Genomic DNA, 25,359 nt, shown 5'->3' with positions numbered 1-25,359 from the left:
ATTAGTGGGTGTCCTATCTAGAGCACCCTTCTGGGTCATCTTTTATTACCAGCTATTGTACAACTCTGTCAAGATGTGGAATTCTGGTACTAATGCAAGTAATTCCTGCCCACGGGAATGCAAACTCTGTCCAGGGGAAGGAATTTGATTATTTCTATGTAGAAATTGATCAGTTTTGTATCTATCTGTATTTATTTAAGCATTTCTGATGTTCTATATATGTGATATTTTAAAAATTCTCCTTTGAACTAGTTATAACATCTTACCAGTTTCCTCATTAGTAATGATATGTTTATTTTGTATTTGTGAGTCAAGATTCTGCCTTTTGTAAATAAGTATTATTTGGGAACCTTAACCTCCTCTCTATTCTTTCTCCCCTGCCCTCTTTTTCTTATTCTCTTGTTCTGAACCATCACAAGACCCAGAGGTAAGTGAAAGGCAGATGGCATTCTTGTTCATGTACAGAGGAAACAACTGGAGCCTGGGGGAGTGAAGACGCCTTTGGTTTGCTGCCTCCTGTTCTGGGGTTCCATGGTAAGTGGGAGAAAAGCACAGCCTCACAGGCTGTTTGGGAAATGCATTGAAGTATTCTTGGGAATAAGGAGGGGTCTATTCCCAGGATGTAAATTTCCTGCAATGTACAATGCAACCACCCCACCAAATGAAGATTATCCTGCTATAAATACCAGGAGCACCCTCAGGGAGAAACACTGTGCTTGGACAACATAGATCTGCAGAATGTTGCTCTTGCATATGGGGGCTTTAATGACTGCCCCCAAGAATCCAGCTGGGACCCAGACAAACATTTTATTCACTTACCAAATCACTAACCCAGAGTCAGTTTTATGGTCATATCCCCACTGCCCGACATGCGAAAAAAGGTTTATGGCCTTCAGTAAAGACTTTTCTCTATTGAGTATCGAATTGAGTATATATTGTTTTAAACTCCAGCATCCTCCAGTAAGATTTATATTCTTATTTTGCTTAAGAGTCACATTTTAATGTGGCAATAAAAACAAGTGAGATTTGTCTCATTGGAAAGCATCCTGTTTAGTTAATTGTCAGACCCCATGCTGCAAATCACTGCATTGGATTTCTTGTACCCAGAGAAAGCTGCTGTTTCTTCCTCTCCTCACGAGTCACATGAGCCTGAGAGCCATGTTGAAGGGAGAAGATCCGGAGCTAGAGGCAGTGGGGAGGGGAGAGTAGGAAGGAGGAAACTGCCCTATGTTTTGCAACACCTTCCACAAAGCCTGCAATGCATGCATCAGTTCCCTTGGAGGCAGTGCGGTGAATGGACAGTGCCCAATTCTGAAGTCAGATCTGCAATCCCAGCTCTGCATTTACCGGCTCTGTGACCTTGGGTTGTTTAATGTCTCTGAATTTCCAGTCCCCTCCCATCCCCCACATAGATTATAATGATGCTATATCAATCCTCCTGGCTTTGTTTGGAACATTAAATTAGGTAATGGATTCAAAGAAGCTGGCTCCAAAAAAAGCAAGCAGTACATGTTGGATCTTTCCCCAGTAGAGGCTGACAACCTTGAGAGGCATCCAGCACAATGTGCCTGACACTTGCCAGGGGTCACCAGAACTACAGGCAAGTAGCCAGATAAGTGGGGGCAGACAAGCAGACATCGGGGGCTTAGGGATTCAGGCAAGAGTCTGAGCAGCAAGGAATGAGGACCCAGGCAAGATTAGGGAGAGAGGAGGTCAGGAGCAACACGGAGAAGGGGTGACAGGCACACAAGTGAAGAACAAGAGTGGGCTTGTTATTAGCCCAGTTAGCTTCTGGAGTATTTCTGGACCAAGACCAGGAAGGTCAGAGACAGCAGGTAGAAGACAATGGGCTGCTTCACTTGACAAGGAAAACGGCGTGTGTTGGGCAGCGTGAAGCATCGAGGGCTGCCAGGCAGAGGCAAACCAAATAAGTCCCTCTGCAGGGCCCTGCAGTATACAGCACAATCTGCCCCTTAAGTAGACCTTGGTTTCCCAGCCTTCGCCACCCACAGTGCACATAAGCAGTGCTAAGGGCGTCCCGACAATACAGGATGGCAGCTGTGATGCATCAATGATTCAAGCATCCATTCAGTAGGAGCCTCTATGCCCTAACAATAATTTGTATACCCTTGGGGCTTTCAAATGGGTTTTATCTCTAGTGTCAACTCTGAACAACTGGTAGTGGCTGCCTGAAATATATTTCTGTAGAGAAATATTTTGAAGGCCACATTTGAGAAGAATGCTGTGATTGATTATTTATGTCTGCCAAGGGCTTAGAAATGATGAGTGGAGGTATACTTGCTATCTTTTAGCTTGAAGTAATGCAGCCAATTCCTCCTAGCTGGTGTGCAGCTGGAGCATGCCTATAAGGTGCTGGTGGAGGAAGTTACTCGTTCATGTATTCATTTATTCAGCATTCTCAGAATAGCTTCCATCAGCAGCACTGCCGCACTGGAGGAAGAGAGGATGTGCTGTAGGAAGAAGTTCTGGGGACTCTCAGAGCTGTTTTCCAGACTCGAGTATGCTTTGGCACTTCATTTAGATTCAACGTCAGTAAATAACCCTGGGAAGTAGAAATTATTATCAACCCAGTTTTTCAGGATAGAAAACTGAGATTAATTTTGGTTTGGAAACAGCCAGTGGAATAATTCCTACCATAATAATTATGTCCTAAAATGCAGTCATTTGCATCTTTCACTGAGGGCCCTGAAGAGAACAAGATCATGCTTGTAAGAAGTCATTTGCCCTCTGTGTTATTTAAGGGCAGCCTTTCTGACATATCAGCCAGCCCTCAGCCAAGCTCTGAGCATTACCTAAACTCAGGGAATGCGTATTCAGTGAATTGGCCTGTATTTTATCTCTCTACAAAATAGCTATTTAAATATCCCTCGAGTATGCACTTTCTGAATCATTAAGGCTTCAGGGTGCATCAATTACACTAATTTGGGAAAGTGATCAAATTCATGCAGGGCTGTTATTTTTAAAGAAAAGACATTTTAGTGTATTGATGGGATATTGGTGTCCGGAGTATATAGATTTCCAGTTATCTCCTGTCATGGCAAGAGTCCATCGGGTTCCTTTAAGAGATGGAGAACACATTATGCCTGGTATTAACAAAGATCAATTTCAGTAAAGGAAGACATTCAACACAAGGGAATTGAACTGAGCTGGGAATAAATGATGTAATGTTTGAAGCAATAAGGGATAAGTCATTCTGGGACTCCAAGTTCTTGTATAAATGATGATTAAATGCAATTTTTGTCCCTGCTTTTTGCAAGGGGTGATTTTTCTTTACTGTAAAGCATAATGTATCCATTTCAGCCTTGTCAGCAAAGTATGCAGCTCATAATTGGACTTCTTAAAGATTTCAGATTTCTTTGGTCCTAACGTGAAGGGAGGGTCTTATCTTTATTGCCAACTCATTTCTACTCTTCAAACCAAAGTGACAGTCTTTTATAAGAATTTGGCTTTGGGTGTTATCTTTCAAGAAAACTGTATTCCAAACTTCAATACAGTGAATAGAGTTACAAAGACACCATGAGGATAATATGGAAGATTTTGGAAATAGAGTACAGATAAGCTCTCTGCTGAGATGTGAGATGCAGTGAAAAAAGATGACAAGATGAATAGGAATAACAGTGGTGCAGGATTTCTATCAATGTCTCTATGGGAAAAAGTCAAACCAAACCAGACTTTCTCATTTTTCCTGTGAATACATTTTGCGGAGGGGTGGGGCTGGGGGAGGCAGTCCACAAAAGCTATTTAGCTATTTAAGCATACTCATAACAATATGTAGAGCTGGGAACGACCTCAGATAATTCAACAGATAAGAATACTAATACCCAGAGAGGGAACGTGACTTACCCAGGATCACAGTTTCTCTTCCTTCTGGCTTGAGGTATTTCTTCGTAGCTAATTTAGGAAATTTCATTTTTTAAAGGGAACATCATTCCAATTTTTTTCAATTTTGTTTTTGATGGTGATATTGATTTTTGAATATGCACCAGAAACTAGCACCATGATTGGATGCCAGAAGTTCTAACTTGGAACTAAATTGAATGCTGAGTTTCTGATTCCATGTTTCTTGGGGATGATGTGGCAAGCATACAAAAAGCACATTTTCACAGAGCAACATTTGGAGGGCAGGCAAAAAAAGAGAAAAATTATATTTTAAAAATCAGTTTTGGTGTATCAAGTAATAGCTCTTTTCTTACCAGCGCCCTCCCAAGACAGAGGACTGGGAAGCAAAAAGAGACAAGGGTCGAACTACCTATGGGCTGGCATTTGTGATGCCTCCAGCTCAGAGACAGACTTATGGAGGAGCCAAAGTCTAAACCAGAAGAAAAGAACCAAGCACCTCACCCTTATTTTTATTTTTGTCCATGCCAACATTTTTTCCCCATCTAACCTTTAGATGGGCTCTTTTAAGGACTTACTCCAGAATGAAGAGGATTGCTGGGAGCCACAATTCTCAACTTCAGAGAAAGACACATCCAGGGTTTTCTTGAGCAAAGACGGAGCTGCCATCCTGACACCTAGAATAAGGACTCTGAAGTGGGGCTTCAGAAGTTTTATTCTTTGGGAGCTACTTATAGCAGAAAAGGTGTACAGCGCTTATTAATGGAGAACACACACAAGATGGCAGCCCAGAGGTCTGGGCTCCAATCAGAGCACTTCTGTCCACCAGCTCCATGTTCTCTGGAAAAATCTACTTCCTGCCATTAGACTAACTGACCTCTAGGTCCATGGGGATAGATCATCCAACAGCCCAGTCCATATTCTCACCCCTGTTATCCCCTCTGCCTTATCCAGCAACTGCCACCATCACATCCAGAACCATGCCACCCTCCTCCCTCTCTTTGCACTGCTTCAGGTTTGGAATCTCCACTCCTGGTGTACTAGTCAGGGTTCTCTAGAGGGACAGGACTAATAGGATAGATGAATATATGAATGGGAATTTATTAAGGAGTATTGACTCATACTATCACAGAGTGAAGTGTCACAATAGGCTGTCTGCAAGTTGAGGAGCAAGGAAGCCAGTCCGAGTCCCAAAACCTCAAACGTAGGGAAGCCAACAGTGCAGCCTTCAGTCTGTGGCCAAAGGCCCAAGAGCCCCTGGCAAACCACTGGTATAGGTCCAAGAATCCAGAAGCTGAAGAACTTGGAGTCTGATGTTTGAGGGTAGGAAGCATCCAGCACGGGAGAAAGATGAAGGCCTAAAGACTCAGCCAGTCTAGTCCTACCACATTCCTCTGCCTGCTTATATTCTAGCCTTGCTGTAGCTGACTAGATGGTGCCCACCCAGATTGAGGGTGGACCTTCCTCTCCCAGTTCACTGACTTGAATGTTAATCTCCTTTGGCAACACCCTCATAGACACACCCAGGAACAATACCTTGCATCCTTCAATCCAATCAAGTTGTCACTCAATATTAACCATCACACCTGGCCATCTCCCTATTTCTCCCACATATCTCTAGTCCCACCAGAGCTGCCATCTAGTCCCTCCATCCTTCAAGATCTCCAGTTCCCTGACTCTGCAGAGCCTCCCAGCATTTTCTGGCTTTCCTTCCTTTTCTACCTATGTTCTTCATGGGTAGTCACTTCAATAACACTCTTCCCAATACCCTTCTCTGCCTCTGGAGCTGTTCTTCCTCTGATCATCACACAACAATTCTAACTCTGGACAAATCCAACCATCCACTTCCTCAGATCCTGCTGCTTAGTGGTGCCTGTGAAAACCTATCATGGTGCCTGCCTTACAAATTAAAGATGCCAACCCCTTGGCACCTGAAGTTTCCAATCTGGTTCCAAATGACTGTTTAAAACCTTTAGCACTCTCCTCAAGCCCTCCACTCCATTCCTAGTCCTAGTTTCCTTCCTGTCATTTGCAGCAGATAACCTGGCTTTCTATTTCCTGAGAAAGAGGTCAGCAGGAGTTGGGATAACATAGTTTTGTGAAGTCTGAATGCCCTGTACTGGGAAACAAGAGGGCAGTTCAGACCAGGGTAGCATGAGCCAGAAGGAAGAACATTCTTTAGCAACCAGAGAGGATGAGAAACCAGATGACTCTTCGAGGTGGGTCCCAGTGCAGGAGGTCCTGAGGCCGAGGGAGCAGGGTTCATTAGATACCTTTCGACAGGACTAGTTCCATGCCTTATGGAATTTCTAGTTGGATTCAAATCTCAAGAGTTTTTAGTTTCTCCTCTACCTGAAACTTTTAAATTGTCCAAGTCCTGAGGATGAGGCAGCAGAGTTCATTAGCTACCTTTTGACAGGACTAGTTCCGTGCTTCATGGAATTTCTAGTTGGTTCAAATCTCAAGATGTTTTAGTTTCTCCTCTATCTGAAACTCTTAAATTGTCCAAATCACAAATAAATTGGCTTTGAAAGGCATTTCTGGATATAGAGTGAAAGAAAAGATGCCATATAATAAAGCTGTCTTCTTTGTATTGAGTTGGGCCACGGGAGTCCTTCTCTGAAATTCTGTAACTCCAGTAGAGTTCTGGGCCAATTATTTCCTCTTTTGTTTTCATCCTCTGGCTTCCCCGCAGGTGTAGAATTTTAGCCTGAAGAAAGATTTTTGGCTAGGGATTCTGCTCAAGCCATGGAGTTGTGGAGGAGATTCTGACAGATCAGAAGTACACTACGTGGAGGGGCTCTATTATGGTTGGCTTCTCTGCCTCACTTTGTTTTTACTCTGCTTGTTTTTTGATGATTCACAGAATTCCTAAGCAGGATAGAAGAAAGTAATGACCAAGAGCAAAGAGTATCGCTTATTTTACTTCTTTTAGTCATAAGGTCTGGATGTATTTTGGCTCTTCCCCAGTGCAGGAAGATAATCCATAGCAAGTTATTTTTTAGGTGCAGTTTTTGGGAATCAATTTCTTGTTATAGAAGTCAGTAGTTCTGTGCACGTATAGGCAGGCCCTAGGGACCACATGGCCAATGAGAAAGACTTTATCCTACATAAAAGTTCCTGGACAAAGTACAGCTGTTGAGCCTTTCCCCAGGGAGTAGCAAGGGCAAATGTAGTGAGAGTGAGAGAAAGATTACAAAGTGGACAATATAAGGATTACGAAGTGGACAAAAGAAAGCACCTGCCCAACCTCTTAGCTGAGTCAGCAACCTTGCAACTCCAATGGAGTCACTGGGCCTCCTTTCTTAAAAGCTGAATGAGAGCCAAGGGGGGGAATAATCACTGGGTAATGGTTAGCGGGAGATGGACCCACCACTAAAAGCAGGAGCTATTGGTCAGTGGAATAGTTGTGGGCCAGGGCTTCACTTCAGATATATTTATTAAACCAGGGACATGCTTAAGTTTCAAAAAAATTTATTTAAATGAGTTTATATCCTTTAATAAGTCATGATGTTTGTTATTTAAAGAAGCCTAGACAAATTATTCTGAAATAAAAGTTACTATATTTTGTTATGTCAGTAAATATGGTTATCCATGAGGTTGTTTATGGTAGATACTCTCACCTATTTCTAGAAGAGGGTTTGGCCAGGCGCGGTGGCTCACACCTGTAATCTTAGCACTTTGGGAGGCCGAGGCAGGCAGATCACTTGAGTCCAGCAGTTTGAGACCAGCCTAGCCAACATGGTGAAATGCCATCTCTACTAAAAACACAAAAAAATAGCCAGGCATAGTGGTGCAGGCCTGTAGTCCCAGCTACTGAGGAGGCTGAGGCAGGAGAATCGCTTGAACCCTGGAGGTGGAGATTGCAGTGAGCCAAGATCACTCCATTGCACTCCAGCCTGGGTGACAAGAGCAAAACTCTGTCTCAAAAATAAATAAATAAATAAAAATAAATAAATAAACAAAATGGGTTTAAAGAAAAACAACAAAAGAGGATTTGTAGTGGCATTTTCAATCTCTCATCCCTTTGGCTTTTGTTAACATAGGCTAAGTTCCTTGTTCAGAGTGACCCTGAGTGACCCTTCCTCCATAACTACAGCTCTCACAGGATCCTGGTAACAAGTACAGGGGTGGTAATGGCTTCCGCCCTTAGCAGTTTCTTGGTGCCTTAACGTGTGTTATTGGTTCTCTTAACCCTGCCCACACCTTTGTAAGAAGGCTCTTATTAGAGTCTCCTCATTGAATTCTGTTTCTTGCTGGAACTCTCATTGCTATAATCTCCAACATGTTGGAAAACCTATAAATTGTAACAGTTAAAAGAACCTCTGTTCTTGGACAAAGTATCACACTTGTAAAAAGATAGCCCTGGTGTAGTGCTTTGTACTTGTTTCATGTGCTGTTTGTTAAATCTCAATTCCGTCTTACAGGAAAGGCAATTGGAGCCACTGGGGGTTTAGGAATTGTACGGGGCCTGTGACTAATTAAGGTTAGGGTGGTCAAGAACTCAGCTGTCCAGCACTCTGCTCCAGCCCAGATTGTTCTGACCCAGCAGCAGTCAAAGGAAGGTGAACCTTTGCTTTATTATTTATCCTTCATTAGTTTCTAAAGACTCGAGAGAGATGCTCCTACGTAAGTGCCAGCCTTAGCATAACTTCCAAATTGAAAATAACAGATCTCCCTTCAAGGCCATGTGGTCATCTCCTCTTAATTTCCACTCAAGATCCCTGCTGCTTTTTAGAACCATCAGCCTTTCATAGGCGGTTCTGTCTCAAAGATCTTTCAGAAATCTGACTAGAATGGGCAGCTAGGAGAGGTCTCATATCATGATGTCAGGTATGTTTCTCTCCTGCTCTGTCTTGCTCTCTGTTTCTGTTTCCTGGTTTCTCTCTGTACGTCCGTTTGTCTTTCCTATTTTCTTCATGCCTTCCTCTCCTGAGAAGTCTTGTGGGACAGGCTGATAGTCCTTTGCCTGTTGAGATACCCAGTAACTGCTAACAGTGGGAAGCCATCGCCACCCCAGGCCATTACCAGAGCCCAGTGAGAGCTGTAGCCACTGAGGCAGGGTCACTCAGCCCCTGCTAGAGGGGTGGCACTGATGCAAGGAGAGAACAACCAAGAAATGCCCTGGTCTCCTCCTCCCCTTCTACCTTCTGATCTCCTGCTGGTGCTTCCATTGTCCCAAAACTGTAGGTCAGAGTGCAGTGGGATTGGGTGATGGGGTCTATAGGAGCAGCTTTTGGGGGAACCGTAGGATAGAAAAGGGCAGGGCATGGATGGAAGCAATGGCTTGGGTGGAGGTGGAGAACAAATAGAGAATAACCAACACAGGGATGATCCCACCTATTGACAACAGTGAGTCTGGATAGTGGGATGAATGAAAGCTATTTTAGTTCATTACTTTATTACTTCCCCCTGCCCAAATGGCAGCTTTGATTCCTTTCTTGATGAATTCCAGAGTCACTCTAAACATCTCTGTTTTCCTCATTCTCTCCTCTCCTCTGCCTCTTGCTCTGTTGGCCCAGGCAATCTACCAGTGCCTGGACTTGATTGTCTACAGCAAAGTTGAGTTGGGAGTCGCATCTCCTTTCTCCTGCATTCTTCTTTGCTGAAGCTAAAAAGGAAGGCAGTTTCCATGTATAGTCTCCCAAGCAAGCCATGGCACAGGTCTGTCTACTCAAATGGCAACCACAGTTGTGGTGCTCTCATTTCTATAAATTTGTGTATCAACAGATACAGGAGACAGACTCTAACCATGAAGCTAATGAAGTTTAATCTTCAGCATCCCCTGACTCACTCACACAGGCCCCTTCCAAGGTCCTACCAACAGTCTAGAAATTCCATATTCACAAGTGTCATTGTTTATCTTACAGAGCCCTCAAAATAGTATAAACTTCAGGCCCCACAAAACCTGGACCTATCCCTTCCTCTTTATCTGTGTCCCTGAAGACACCTTTCTGCCCATGTCTGTCCACAGAACTTGCGGCATTCTGGAGCAGAGGTAGTTAATATATGATAGATCTATTGACTAAGACTCCTCAGACATGTGGTCCAGTCAGTGGGCCCAAACAAAGGAGCAATTGCAAGATGCCATCTCATCCTAATAAAGCTGTGGAAGTGAAACACAATTAGTGACACAGGTGACAAAGGGAGGCTGCTGAGGTCTGGCTAGTCACAAAGCATTGGTGCTCTGCAGTTTAATAAACCCCACATGTGACACCATGGGGACAGTCACCTTGGCTGCTGGCTGGACGACTTGTGCACCTGCTTTTCTGAGAGGTGTGGTGAGGAAAGTTTTGGGTAGGCCCTTTCAGAACTAAAACTGGTCCAGGCCATGGGGATGCCAGCAGGAGCTCTGTACCTGGGTATATTTGGAAATGCCCACCCTAGAATACGGTACCCTGGGTTGGGTCACAGAAATGGGGTTGTGGCTCATTAGTTCCGGCCCCAGCTAATACTGCCAAGCACCAGGTTATGTCCCAACCATCAGATTTCTTTTTATACATAGTCACAAAATACCTACAAAGCTTCATGCTGTTGGCTTTAGGGAGCGACAGGTTTAGGATACAGATACCGTAATGCTGATCCTTCTCTCCACAGAAAAACAAGTCAAAAACCCAATCTAGATTGACAGCCTACTATATGGCAGCACTGAGCATTAAAAAAAATTTACATTTTTATATGTATTTAGAATTTCAGAACTTAGCAGGTCCTTATTTAGAGACAGAGAGGAAGGAAGATGGAGGAGAGAGAAGATGGAAAGGAGAAAGAATACTGTACTTACAAAAGGGATTAAGAGCAAAGACTCTGGAGAGTTTGATCCCAGCCACTTTACCAGCTCTAGGCTTCGGGCAAGAAACATCACCTTTCAGGGCCTTAGTTTCCCAATTTATAGGACAGGAATAAAAATAGTACCTGCTCCCTGGGGTTGCAGTGTGGATTAAATGAGTTAGCACGTAAAACCCTTAGAGCCATTCCTGGCACATGGGTTGAGCTCAGTAAATATTAACTGATGCTATTTTTTATATTCTTGGACAACATTGCAGGCCAGGAGCACCATGTTTGTTGGATGAAACTCTGTCTTTGCATAGAAAGGACTAAGGCTTTGAGCTTACTAGCCACAGGAACTTGGTCCCTTGACTTCCCCCCTCAGTAAAGCAAGGATGCCAATAATCTCTGCCTCATCAGGTGTGTTCTAAGAAGTAAATGAGGCAGCCTTCAGGCCTGACCTTTTGTTCTCTGTCAAGGAAATTGGAATGGCTGAATTATTTGAAAGGCATAAAATTACTAAGTCACCTCGAGTTTGCCTTCCATGTTTGCTGACGCTAGAACCTCTGTCAGCTCCCCTCCTCCATCCTGAGATAAGTGTTTGCCTTCACACATGCTCAAGACTCCTGAGAAAAGCCAGTCCAACCTCCACAGCCTCCAGGATGCTGCAGGGTTTCATCCCGAGGCAGATTCACTTCAGAACCCCCACACCTGCCCAAGATGGGACACTGAGGACCAGCTGAGAGCTCAGGCTCCACAAAATGCTCAACAAACTGGGCACGCTGGGCCTGGGAGCTACCTAGGCAGCTGGGCCGTGAGGAGGGCAGGAGCTCCGGCTCCTCTCCAGCTGGCAGGTCTGCTTAATGAGCTGCACTCAGAGCACAGTGACAGGGGCTTTTTGATGGGCAGAGTCATTAGCACTCCATTTTAATTATCCCTCCTGGCGTTCCCCATCACTTTTCTTTCACTTTACCTGACAGCGCTACTAGTGGCTCCCAAATGCCAAATGGTAACAAGTGAATAGAATTACTGTAAATGTGGATGACTCTCAAACTGGTTGGAAAACAAAGGACATTAGTCTTCTCTTGCAGTGTCAGCTGAGCAAGTCTTGCCTCCTTGGGGGCCCAGGAAGGGGGCTTATATCTGAGATTCACTTATGTCTCTGTGGGGTCTAATTTCTAACAACTGGTGCAGACAGCCCATTCAGGAAATGCAAAGAACAACATGTCAGTAGCTCCTTAATGCCATTCCAGCAAAGAGATAAGAGAATGGAGAGAGAAGAAGTACAGCTATCCCCTCCTGGTAGCTCTGAGAAGATGGGGACTAACAGAGAGAGGTAGTATGAGGAGAGGAGAAGCGGGGGACACTCTCCTTGTTAGGAATTACCCCTAATGGCTTCTATGACTATCATTGTGATTAAGAACTGTTATTTGAGAAGAAAGAGGGATCTCTCAAGATAAAAAGGTTATTCAAGAAGGTTCTGTTGGTGGCAAACTCCACTGGCATTTCTCTGAACAATATTTTTTTTCCTATATTTCCAAAAGACATTTTTGCAGGGTATACGATTCTTGATGGGCAGTTATTTTCTCTCAGCCTTTTGGAGACAGAATCCCTCCACCTGCTGGCTTCCATTACTGCTGTTGAGGAAGCTAAAGTCAGTCAATTGCTATTGTTGGGATCCGAGTTTCCTCTCTGGCTGTTTTTAAGATCTTCTCTTTGCCACACTACAATGTGGCAAAATGTTGTTGATGGAAAAAACCAAACTCTGTAAAATATTTGAAGAGGCTTATTCTGAGCCAAATATGTGAACCATGGTCCATGACACACAGCCTCAGGAGGTTCTGAGAACATGTGCCCAAAGCAATTGAGTTGTAGCTTGGTTTTATACAGTTTAGGGAGACAGAAGTTACTGGCAAAAACATAAAATTGATACATGTAAAATAGACATTGGTTTGGCCCAAAAAGGTGGAACATCTTGAAGAGTGGGGGCTTCCTGATTGGCAATTGGTTGAGAGTGTTAAGCTTTGCCTGAAGAGTTGAAGTCAGCATAAACAAATGCTTGAGTTAAGATGGGGTAGGGGGTTATGGAAACCAAGGTTCTTCTTATATAGATGATGCCTCTAAGCAACAGACTTCAGAGAAAATAGATGGTTAATGTCTCTTACTGGACCTTAAAGTGTTAGACTCTTTGGAAAAAGACCAAGAAAGTATAGGAGGTTCTTTACTGTATGCAGATTTCCTCCACAAGATATAGCTTTGCAGGGCCATTTCAAAATATGTCAAAGAAATGTGTTTTGGGGTAAAATATTTTTATTTTCTTCATGGCCTGCTATGTGTCACATGATGCTATGCCAGAGTCAGGTTGGAGCTGGGTATCTTATTGCCACAAAGAATCTGGTTTTTCAGTCTTACAATCTCCCTTTTAATGTCAGTGCTGGTCAGTTGTGCCTAAACACCTAAGTGAAGAGGGTATAATGAGGTATGTCTAGGCCCCCCTTCCCGTCATGGTCTCTCTTGGCCAAGGAGATTCCATTCAGTCAGTGGGGGGACTTAGAATTTTATTTTTGGTTAACAGTATAAATTTATTTTTATTATCCTGCTTGGAATTTATTGCAGTTCCAAATCTGGAAAATTCTTGGCCTTTATTCTTCAAACATGGCTTCTCCCCATTTTCTATATTCTGTCTCTGCAATTCCACTTAGATGCATATTTGACTTCTCTGCCCTTCATACCTTCTTGTTTCTCAGGTGTTTATCTGTGGGAATCCCAAGAGTCTGGTTGAAGGATTTTCCTCCAGAGAGGATTTGCATTTGCTTCTGCCACATGCCAGACGTGCTTCCAACACTGGGTTGCTTTGAATTAATTTCTCATTAACTAATATCTCTGGGTTTTTCTGGTATACATAGGTAGTGTCCAAGCTCCAAACATGTATGGGCACAGGCCTGTGGTTACAAATACTTAAAAGAGATTTTTCATCTTCCAAAGGCCAAAGCAAAAATAATCACATTTTCTTGTTTGTGCCCTTGTGAAGCAGAATTTTTTCCTAGTGTTTTTTTTTTTGTTTTTTGTTTTTTTTTTTTTTTTCCCACCAGTGGTTGTAGCATGTAGAGAATTCCTGCCCTTCCAATTCCCTAACTGGTGGTGATCCATTGTCTGGACACCTGCCCCACCATGGCCATAAAACCCCAAGGCTCTAGAAAAGATGATAGGGCCAAGGAACCCCTGGGGGGCAGCTGTTGGCTTCCACAGCCACTTTATTTTCATATTCTGAGCCTTTCTCTACTGTCTCAGAAGTTCTGAATTCTTAAAACATTTTGGTCAGCATTTTAAGTTGTTATTGTTTGCCTGTTTATTTTAGAATGGGAAAGTTTTCAGGATTTCTAGTCCACTATATTTTCCACCTTCTGTATTTATAATCCCCTCTTGAAAGAATTTATCAGCTTCTCACTCTCTTGATATTCCCTTTGTTCCCAGCAATCTCCTATGGTATGGGAAGAAAATACCTCCTTTTGTATGTTTTATCTCATACATTGTTTAGCCTCTATTTTATATATATATGCTTTATCGTGTGTACCTTAGGTTAATATATTAGTATATTCTTATAATGTATTATTAAATAAAAATACAATTTTTAACTGATAGGAATATGGAATCATGAGAGTTTGGAGACTCCACTGCCTTTTTTTGGAGACAGGGTCTTGCTCTGTCACCCAAGCTGGAGTGCAGTGGTACGATCTCAGCTCACTGCAACCTCTGCCTCCCAGGTTCAAGTAATTCTCCTTCATCATCCTCCCTGGTAGCTGGCATTACAGGCACCCGCCACCACACCCAGCTAATTTTTCTATTTTTAGTAGAGACAGGGTTTCACCATGTTGGCCAGGCTGGTCTGGAACTCCTGACCTCAAGTTATTTGCCTGCCTCAGTCTCCCAAAGTGCTGGGATTACAGGCATGTGCCACCATGCCCAGCCTCCACTGCCTTTTAAAGCCCATTGTCTATGTTCTTATGAGTTTTAAGGTTGGAAAGAAAATATTCAGAGCTTTGCGCACAGTGAACTCTACTTCTTCACACTAAAAACAATAGGTCTGGCAGGGTTACGCAAACAGATCCCGTACCTCAGGGTAGAGGTGGGCAGACAGGTAATGTACTTGCTGGGCTGCAGGTTAGGAGATTTTAGTTGACTCTGACTGACCCATGCTCTAAGACTCATTTTCATTTCTTTTCTGTAGCCCATGCTTTTTCATTTCGGTTTTTCTCTCTGCTACCTAACAAGCTTTTCTACAGCTTTGATTCACCCTATTGACACCACAATAGTTTAGTTTTTCTGTTTAAAGAAAAAAAATAGAGAACTGGCACAAAAAAACCTATCAAAACTTTCAAAAACAATTGACAGCTTCTGGCCCCAAATCACCAGTAGAAGCTCACCTGGGTTGTCCTCCAGATACCTTGCCTGGGGCTGTATTTGCTGTGAGCCCCCCACCATCCTTTCAGCAATCTCTGATGCCATGTTGCTCTGCCGGTCTGTCTGCATTCCCTGTCTGGGTTGTGTTTTCAGGCCTCAGAGAGTGCATTTCATCCTGACAGTGGACACAGTGAACGAGGTTCAAGGAAGCCGTCTGGCTGAGTGACCACAGTTCAAGAAGTCTATAAACAAAAGCTAGAGAATCAGAGCTGTCTTCTTCATTTTGAAACTGAATTGCATGCAGCCTTGGATTCTTTTTTGATTATGATCCCAGGTCTTTCATTTCCTAAAATGACCCCAAATGGGGATGTAGAAAAATGCTCAGTCTAAGACTATTTACTGTTTATAGCCTTATAAGACAGTACACAGAAGGCTCACATGATAAATATTATATAAATATGTGTGTATCTGTCTGTGTCTTGTATGCATAAATTGATATAATCCTTGTGATAGCAACAGCTTTTATGCAGTCATAAATAAGTCTTTAGATGTAGAATTGTGATACTCTGGTTTATTAGTATTGAGGAAACATGGCACAAATGAACAAAACATTTAATGCTACAGTGGTTGTGTGCACTGTTACCTCCATCACATAGACACATGAATGTGCCATGTCATAGGTGAGTCACTCCCAAAGATATTCAAAGCTGAAGCTGCAGCCATTTTTTTAAATCAGAATCTTTGATAACTCTGAATCCATTAATGTGGACAAAAACAGGTTCAGACTGCACTGTGCCAATGGGCGCTATTACCTCCTGTTCAGTCAAGTTAAGTAAACTGGGTCTCCAAATAGGCTTACATTTTCTGAGCTAACAGTCCTCCCCTGTTTATATTTTCTACTTAAGGAGGATATTTTTTAAAAGCCTATTTCACATAATCAATTTTAGTGGGCCCTTTAAAATGGAAGGTGAGCTGGAGGTAGTTCAGTTTGTTTAACAATAACTTCAGCTTATTGAAGTGAGCATTAGCGTATCATGTCCCCATATGGCGGTCATTAGAGAGAGGGGAAACTTGAGAAGCTTATTACTCTGAGATAGCTAGTAAAAGGAATTGAAGACATTTTTATAGGACCTAAAGATAGTGCCAATAAAGTTAGGACAAAATTCATTTGTAGATGATAAGCAAGAGGAGGAAATCTTTGAGAAACTAAAAGGTCTTAGCTCTACAGTATACAAAGTAGAGAAGCTTTCAGGTGAGAAGTCTATGGTTCATGTGCATATTCATTAATGTATTTACCTTTCTCAGTCACTCAGTTAACCAGTGTTTATTGAGCACCTACTATGTTCCCAAATGTGGTGGCTCCTGAGAATACAGTGATAACCAAGGCACAATCCCTATCTCAAGGACCTCACACATAGATGATAGCCTAGGAAAGAGGCCACTGAGTGCAAAGGGATGGAATAAGTGGAAAGGGAGGCAGGGGGTATTATGCCAGTGCATGTGGTGGTTACAGGAACGGTTCCTACCTGACTTGCTAGGGCAAGCATGGGATGTGGGTTGTTCCAGGCAGATAGAGCTAGAGGTATAAAAATCTGCAAGAAGAGAGAAAACGGGGTGTCCTTCAGCAACTTCCAAGTAGCTATTTATGGCTTCCACTAGTTCAAGGAAGGGAATATCAAGAGGTAAAACCTGGAGAAGTAAGCAGGGATCCAGATCACAAAGAACCTTGTATGATTCTTGAAAATGGAAAACCCTTAAAAGGTTCTAAGCAGGGGAATGATGTGATCAGATATCCATTTTAGAAAGATGGTGTATTAGTCTGTTCTCACACTGCAAATAAAAACATACCCAAGAGTGGATAATTTATAACAGAAAGAGGTTTAATTGGCTTACAATTTAGCATGGCTAGGGAGGCCTCAGGAAACTTACAATCACGGTGGAAGGGGAAGCAAACAAGTCCTTCTTCACATGATGGCAGCAAGGAGGAGTCCCAAGCCAAAGGGGGGAAAGCCCTTTTAAAACCATCAGATCTTGTGAGAACTCACTATCATGAGAACAGCATGGGGGTAGCTATCCCTATGATTCAATTACCCTCCACCAGTCCCTCCCATGACACACGGGGGTGATAGGAACTACAATTCAAGATGAGATATGGGTACAGACACAGCCAAACCATGTCAGATGGTGTAGGCTGCAGAGTGCGAAATGAATTGGAACAGGGAGAGGTGGACATGGAGGGCGAGTTGGGAGTCTGGTAAAGCAACAAATAAGCCAAAGGATACAAGTGGCCTGAACTAAGATATCTAACATGGGATAGAAAGAAGTGAACAGACGGAAGATATGCTAGAAATGTAAAATTAGGACACAGAAATGGGTTGAATATGGAAGAGGAGGAAAGAAAGAAGCTAAAGGGATTTTGGGTTATGCCACTGGGTGGGAAATGGTATCACTTACTGAGATAGTGAACAAAAGGGGAAGAGGGAGTTTAAGGAAAACAATGGTGAATTAAATTTTAGATATGTCATGTTTGCCTTTGGGATATCCAATTAAACTCTTAGATATATGTATCTGATGCCCAGGACAGGGAACTGGCAGGACTTAGAGATTTGGGAGTTATCATTTTATTCTTGGTAATGTAGGCAATGAAATATGGATGAAATTACCCTTGGTATGGGGAGAAGAGATCCTAGAACAGAGCCCTAGGGAACTAACCAATATCAAAGGGATGGAATGAGGGTGAGGAGCCCATGAGGCAGCCTGAGGATCAGTGGAGTAGAAGACCTAGGAGAGCATGTTGCCAGAGGGGCCATGGGGCCATGGGAAGAGAGGCTTTGGAAACAAATGGATTGTCAACAGAGTCAAATGCGACAAAGAGGTCATACAAAATGAAAGAGGAATTTTAAAAGAATGACTGGAGGTGTCCACTGTCATCAATGGTAAGCAGATCATTGGTGGCCTGGGTAAAAGCAGTTTCAGTGGCACAATGGAAGAGGAAACACAGCTGCAGTGAGTTGCAGAGTGAATGGAAGGTGAAAACGTGGAATTTAGAGTAAGAACAACTTTTTCAAGATTCCACATGTGAAGGACATGGAAAGAGGAGGCAATAAGTGCCAGAGGAGAATGACAGGATAGAAGGCAATTATTTAGAAACTAAATGATAGAAGAGACTTGAAGTGATTCAAATGCTCATGAGAATTAGCCAATAGAGAGGCAAAGATTCATGAGATGGAAGGAAGAAGGGGTGATGATTAGAGGGGTATATGTGAGAAGGTGAGATGGGGGGCTTGCCTGGGTCCTGGATGCAGAGAGAGGTACTGACCTTGGTAAGGAGGACAGACCTGGTGCCAGTTAAAAAACAATCACAAAATCCCAGGCAGGTACACCAATACATGTTGATGCCCTCACATCTGGAATCGACTGAGGGTCAGCTAACTGGCTCTACTGATCTTGGCTGTACTCACCTCTCTAGGACTCCACAGCTGTCATCTGATCTGGATGAACCTCATCTGCTCCACAAGACCCTCAGCCTCCTCCTGGGATGGGTAGACTTGCCTGGACTTGTTTATTCTCATGGCAATGGCAGAGATGCAAGAGAGCAAGCTCCAATTTCCAAGCCCATCTGCAGCCTCTCCTTGTATCATGCCTGCTAATCTCCCACTGACCAAAGCAAGTCATGTGGCTGAGCCCAGTATCAGGTCAGTCCACCCACACATTGCAAAGTTAAATGGCAGAGAGCATGAGGTCACAGATATCTTAACACAGATAAAGGGAAATACAGTTTTGACATTTTGTCAAACACAAGAAGAAAAAGCGGTTTGTAAGAATCCAAGGGAAAAAGACAAAGCCTAGCCATTCGCTCCTCTTTCGTGCAGATCAAGGTGCTGCTGTATTATTTATGTCCGGAAAGGTTAACACTCAACTGTGGTTAATGAGCAAAGTCAGCCTAGATGAGAACACTTCATGATAGGGTCAGCATCACCTTATAAAACTTAATGACAGCAAAGTCAGCTTTATTGCTTTTCTTGAAAGGGGGAAAGCCCTCCACCACCTCAATGAAGTTGGTGGAATCTGCTCCTGGGCAAAAGAAAAAAATGTTCTCTCCAGAGCTTGTTTATGAGAGAAGATTACTGGACTGTGAAAGAGTTTAATTTAAAGAGTAGGGTGGGGAGACAGGAGTGTCTGCAAAAGTGAGGAAAAGACAGCTCTGGCTGATATCCATATTATACTTGGAAGGGCAAGAAATGAGCTTGTGGATCAATGAAGCCAGGTTTTCAAGGGCTAAACCACAAAGGTAAGGAGCAAAATGTTGATTCTGTGATGGGGAGTGCTTTCCCCATATGCTTCAGACATTCCCCAAAGTTATCATCACCTGCCCTTCTCCCTCCTCTCTATTTTCAGGCAGAACCATTCTATAAATACTTCGCTTTGCTTCTGAAACACTAAAGCACAGCACTGCGAATTATAAACCTTCAGTGTACAGAGGTGTCTGTAGTTATCACCTGTGGATCTTGCACTTACATAAATCAGGGGTCTAGATGAGTTGCTCCCCCTTCTTTCAATTCAGTGTGTTGTGATGTATTCCCCGTCAGGGGCATTGATGGAATCTAGTGTCTAATTTTAACTAAACTGTCAGAAAATGAACACATGACTTTGAAAGTTTCCTGCAAAAAACAGCAGTTGGAAGATTTGCTGGTCTTGGACAGGAGAACAGACCTAGTGCCAGTTAACAGCCACAAAGACCCAGGCAAGTACACCGATACATGTTGATGCTCCCACCACTGGAATCAACTGAGGGTTGGCTAAGGAGCTCCACTGATCTTGGCTGGACTCACCTGTCTGGGGCTCCACAGTGGTCAGCTTACCTGGGACTCCAGCAGCTGTCAGCTCATCTGCTACACAGGGCCTCGTACTGGGATCGGTCGACTTGCCCAGGCTTGTTTTCCTCACAGTGTTGGTGTAGATGCAAGAGAGTAAGCTCCAATGCCCAAGCCCATCTGCAGCCCCTTCTTGTGTCATGTCTGCTAATCTGCCACTGACCAAAAGCAACAGGGAAATGGGAAATGGCTGGGCTGATGAGCAGCCCACCACAAGAACAAGCTCTTGGTCAGCTACACTGCAAAGTGACACAGTGGTGAGGTGATGTGATCACTTCAGAGAAGTCAGCTAAAGGGGAAAAAAAATTGAAATGATGAAGAAGATTACTGTTTAAAATACGTATTTATATCCACTATCATTAACTATCATTAAATGGTCCCAAGTGCATGTTGTACCTGAAGTTGTCATAACTAGCAGGACATGAAAACTTTAAGCATTCAGAACCCAGATACAAACTTCTGCAATTGCCTCAGCAATAGCCTAGGTCATGTAGTACCCAATCCAGTGTTTTTAAAAATGCGACTAAACTACAATAAAGAAGGATCTTTAAAGCCTTCTTACTTAGAGGAAGCAAAAGGCCACACATCTTTTTTCTAGTTCTTCCTTCTATTGTGAAAATAACTGAAATCAGATGTGGAAAAGAATATGGCCGCACACAGAAATGAATTACTTTGTCAGCCAATGATATTAAAAGATGCATAGAAAATATTGTTAAAGTTTAGAAGAAATGTGTCTGGAACAAGAGTGGGAGGTTTTAAGACTTGGGGATGAAAAGATGTTATCTAAATGAATGGTATTGCTAGGTTCTGTTTCCATAATGGCTGTAGAAGAACTGATTTTGTGAGTCAATAAAAAAAAGAGGCATGAAAGAAAACAGATTCTCCACAGAAAATGACATCTTGAAAACTGAATATTACCTCCAGTGGAGCAGGTGGTTTGATTGGAGAAAAAAAAGGATTCCAAAGTCAGGCTGTAGAGTTGTCCCATGTGTGAAATTCATTTAGTTCATTTTTCCTTAACAAGCTACTGTGGCAAAGAAGTAGAAGGCAGAATTTCATAGGGCAGTACTCGCAAACCTGAAAGTGCGTATGGTTCACCTGGGGATCTTGTTAAAATGCAGATTGTAATTCAGGAGGGCTGGCCTGTACTGGGATTGTGCATTTCTAACAAGTTCCCAGGCGATCCGGCACTGCTGGTCCATGAACTACTCTTGGAATAGTGAGAGCGTAAAGAAATACAAAATGTTAGGGTTGGTATTTATTGTATAAAAATAAGATCATTGACAATATAATAAAATCTTCAGGTTATTTGGTATGGATCATGCAAATCATTTTCACAGAGAGGTTTGCTGGTCACCTTGTGTCCGTGTCCTAAAGAGCTGTCGTATATGAAGATGTGCTGCTAATTTTACCTTTACAAAAATACCATATTTTCCAATTTCTGACCTTTTAAATAATGACAAATAGTTGTTGGTAGAATTCTATCCAGCAGGAAATAAATAAATACATCTAATCTATTTCTTTATGCAAAAGTGGCAATTTAACAATGAATGGGAAAGTAACTGCTCTTCAGAAAGCTTTGTGCTGTGAAGAGAACATTGTGAAAACAGATGTTTTCATTATGATGAATTTTTGTTGAAATGACAAAGCACCACCCACAAAAACTTTCTTATTTTCACACTAAAGAATTTGGAAACTGAATTTTCTAATATTTAAGTCATTTACATAGTGAATTTTGAACACATTTGCTAAAAATGTAAAAACATCAACTTCTAATTTCTTTGCACGAAAACTAATTTGGTATCAGAGAATATCGAAAATGTTAGCTGAATTTTCACAAATACTTTTGCATAATTGGTGAATAAGACTGAATAATTGTAAGGAACATGGCTGTGCTTTGGTCAAGGACAGACCGAGGTAAACATCCAGAGTGACTTAGCGAGTTTAGAGCACAGGTGTGTAACTCCACTTGTTATCACAGCCATGTAGCCATAACATAGGAAAGCCATCCCTTGGCTCTAAGTCGCTATTGTCTGTAAAAGGTATAATTGCCCTGCTGACACTGTACAGGTGCACTGGCGCCCAGAGAAAGAGAGAGACAGTCAGAGCTGTCCATCTTTGCAGACAGAGCAGAGGCCAGGACACAGGTCAGCTCGCTAGTGCCCAGAGAAAGAGTTAAGTTGCTGACACTGAAGGCAAGGGAGAAGCAGCCATGCAGCTATGTGTGTGGGAGCCACTAAGCAGCTGAGACAGGACAGACAGAGTCAGAAAGCTGTTGACAACTGCTGCTGAATAAAATCATCTTTCACCTGCCTACGGCCCCCTGAGTGTTCTTTCTGCTCATCTACGCACTCCCTCAAACCTCAGCATGGGCTGGAACCTGACCCTGGCCATGACAATAATGAATACTATAATTTAGTAGGAGAGACCAATGGTGCATGCCTTCCATATGAATCTATGAAGGATCTTTTTTTCCCTCTGATAGAAATTAAAATCAAGCAAGCAAACAAATCCAACTTAGAACTGGACCCTCCAATGAGTATACTACAAAGTCCTAAACCAAGATTTGAAAACAAAGTATTTTCAAGTGCATTGTTCTCACTAATACTAATAGTGTGTAAAAAGAGCTTAGTAAGAATAACATTTTATCATTAATAACACAATTACTTAAAAAGCATTGTTTCTTTTTTATCTTATACTTCATAATTTACATTTTGTATGTATTTTCACATATATAAAACATTGATACATCTGAATAACCTATGCAAATACACATATATTTTAGGGGGTTGTTTACTGTTTTTAACATACGGGTCATGTAACCCAAAAAGAGCAGAAGACACTGATGTAACTTAACACCTTTATAGACTGTAAACTCTGTGTGGCTATTTTCTTTTCTTTTTCTTTTTCTTTTTTTTGAGACAGAGTCTTGCTCTGTCACCCATGCTGGAGTGCAGTGGTGTGATCTCGGCTCACTGTAAGCTCCACCTCCCAGGTTCATGCCATTCTTCTGCCTCAGCCTCCCCAGCAGCTGGGACCTGCCACCACACCTGGCTAATTTTTTTGTATTTTTAGTAGAGACGGGGTTTCACCATGTTAGCCATGATGGTCTCGATCGCCTGACCTCGTGATCCACCCGCCTTGGCCTCCCAAAGTGCTGGGACTACATGTGTGGCTATTTTCATTCATTCATTCAATGAATATTCACTACACACAAACATTGGCTTAATGAGTATTGATTGCATTTATATTCTAAAAGACATTTAAGCTAAGGGTGATTGGATTTTGTTAGCAATATGCAAAAAATATGAATGGGCTATTCTCATGGAAAGAAGGAAAAAGTTATCCTTTAGGTTGGATCAAGCAGCTATGCCATGGAATGCCAAGAGTCTGTATCATTCCCGTAGCATTTATTGCATCCCTGACATGCCTGGTGAAGAAGTGTGAGCCAAGGAAAGGATTTGTTCCTGGAGATCTTAAGATCTTAACACGATTCACAGCTGGATCCCTACTGCTGACTCATGAGATCCACCCTCTGGAGCTGGCATTCTTCAGCAGAGCTGTGCAGAAAAGCTGAAAGGCCCAGTCAGAAGATTTGTATAAATGTTGCTTCATTTTTCTGCTTAAGAGCTTATCTTTTCCTTTAGAAAAAGAGTTTCTGAGGAATTCTTATCATGAAAACAGTTTGTATAAGCTGCCTCTTGTGAAACCATTGCTGTGGTTTCGCTAAGATAAGTCCTATTGTACATGATCAGCAGTTTAGAGAATTCCCAATGAGAAAACTGAATGAAGGGAGATATTTGGCTCTTATTTAAGGAGAAGTAGAAATTACTTTCTTTGTATTAGAAAGAATCTGAGGCAAAACCATGCTTTCGGGATAAAGAAATGGGTGTTTTTTCTCTCTCCTTCTAATTTTGATTTAGGGAAGAGAAGTAAAAGAGCTACTGTTGAAAAAAGGGAGTTGAAACCCAGGAGGAACTAAGTCATCAGCAGGCTCTAAATGAGGCTGGAGATAACAGCTGAGAGAAGCCACAAAGCTTTGCAATATAAATCTAGCCTGAAGGTCCAGCTCCCCACATCAGCCTTGAGGCATTCACGTCAAATTAGAACATTTCAATCAATATGGCTATGTGGGAGGATTTAGATTTAATGATGATTAATAGCAAACATATACGGAGTTAACAAAATGTTTCTCTAAGTGTTGATTTTTAAAGAATAAGCCACTTTATTGTTTATTGTTCTTTCAAGTCAGCAATTTTCAAACTATATTATGTAATTACTAATTAATTATACATTTGTTAGCATGGACTTGAGAAAACAACAAGATGTGAATCTCAGGAAAAAATCTTTCCTGATAGAGTGCCCAATAGGGCACTTACTGCCATTTGGTGGCAATGTATACTGATTGTAGGAAAAGAGCCTACAGGTTTTTTTTAATCCCAATTTTGTATACAGAGATTCATATTTCCACCCACTCTTGTCCTATTTTCTAAGATAATATGGGTTTTCAAAAGCTACAAAGATGAAGACAGCAATGTTAACTGATTCAACAAATCATTACGGAGCATCTACTCAGTGTCAGGCACTATTATAGGCACTGGGGATACAGAGATGGCCTAAAAAGTTGATGACCATGCTCTCATAGTATCCAATATCTGGTAAGAAAATGGACAATGAATGGATGAATAAAATAATTTCTGATGTTGTTAAGTGCTATATGAAAATAAAACAGGGTAAGCTGGTAAGGCGTGACTGGGAGAAGGGCTCAGGGAAGAAGATCTCTTTGAGAAGCTGACGTTTGGACTAAATTACAAAATGGAATTGAACTTTGCAAAGATCTGAGAGAAGAACATTCCAAGCAGAGGGAACAGAAAATATGAAGGCCCCAAACGGAGTGCAACTGTTTATTTTTAGTGAGCCAAGGAGAGATTGGTAACAGGTCAATTCAGATGAGAGGCAGGTCCTAGATTATGTAAGGCCAGTTTGAACTTTATTTCAAATTTTTGAATATTCATTTTAAATGTATTATGAAACTTTATTCTAAGGACAATGGAAAGCTGTGAGAAATGGAAAAAAGACACAATATTTTGCAGCGTTTCCCTTCAAGCATTGGACTCTGTTTTCCCAGCTCTGCCATCTGGACTAGACTTGTGGCTAGTTTTGACCTCAGAATGGCAAAAGCGATATGTTAATTCCAAAGCCTCAGCCTCAAGAGTTCCTGTAGCTTCTACCTTCACCTCTTGAAACAATTCTGCCATTATGTAAGAAATCCCCAGCCGAACTACTAAATGGTAAGTGACCACATGGAAGAACTGCCCAGCTAAGCCCAATCTATATTGCTGATCCACAGAATTATGATAAATAATAATTGGCTGTTTTAAGCATCTAAGCTTGGGGATGGTTTGCAATAGATAACAAACAGGAACCATAAGAAAATTTTAATCCTAGGAATGACATGATC

The 25,359-nt window shown here is 42.2% G+C and overlaps 1 protein-coding gene across 1 annotated transcript in view; it reads left to right on the top strand.

Annotated features, from left to right (window-relative positions):
• The window catches only part of LOC144330299 (uncharacterized), a 523,359-nt gene that overhangs the window by 478,484 nt on the left and 19,516 nt on the right, over positions 1 to 25,359 (top strand). Inside the window, exon 4 of the transcript XR_013396345.1 lies at positions 420 to 534. The gene's annotated coding sequence lies outside the window, so the exon portion shown is untranslated. The remainder of the gene's footprint in view (positions 1 to 419; positions 535 to 25,359) is intronic.

Source organism: Macaca mulatta, chromosome 7 (assembly GCF_049350105.2).
Source record: "Macaca mulatta isolate MMU2019108-1 chromosome 7, T2T-MMU8v2.0, whole genome shotgun sequence".
Taxonomy (NCBI): Eukaryota; Metazoa; Chordata; class Mammalia; order Primates; family Cercopithecidae; genus Macaca; species Macaca mulatta.
This window is presented reverse-complemented; position numbering and strand designations above follow the sequence as displayed.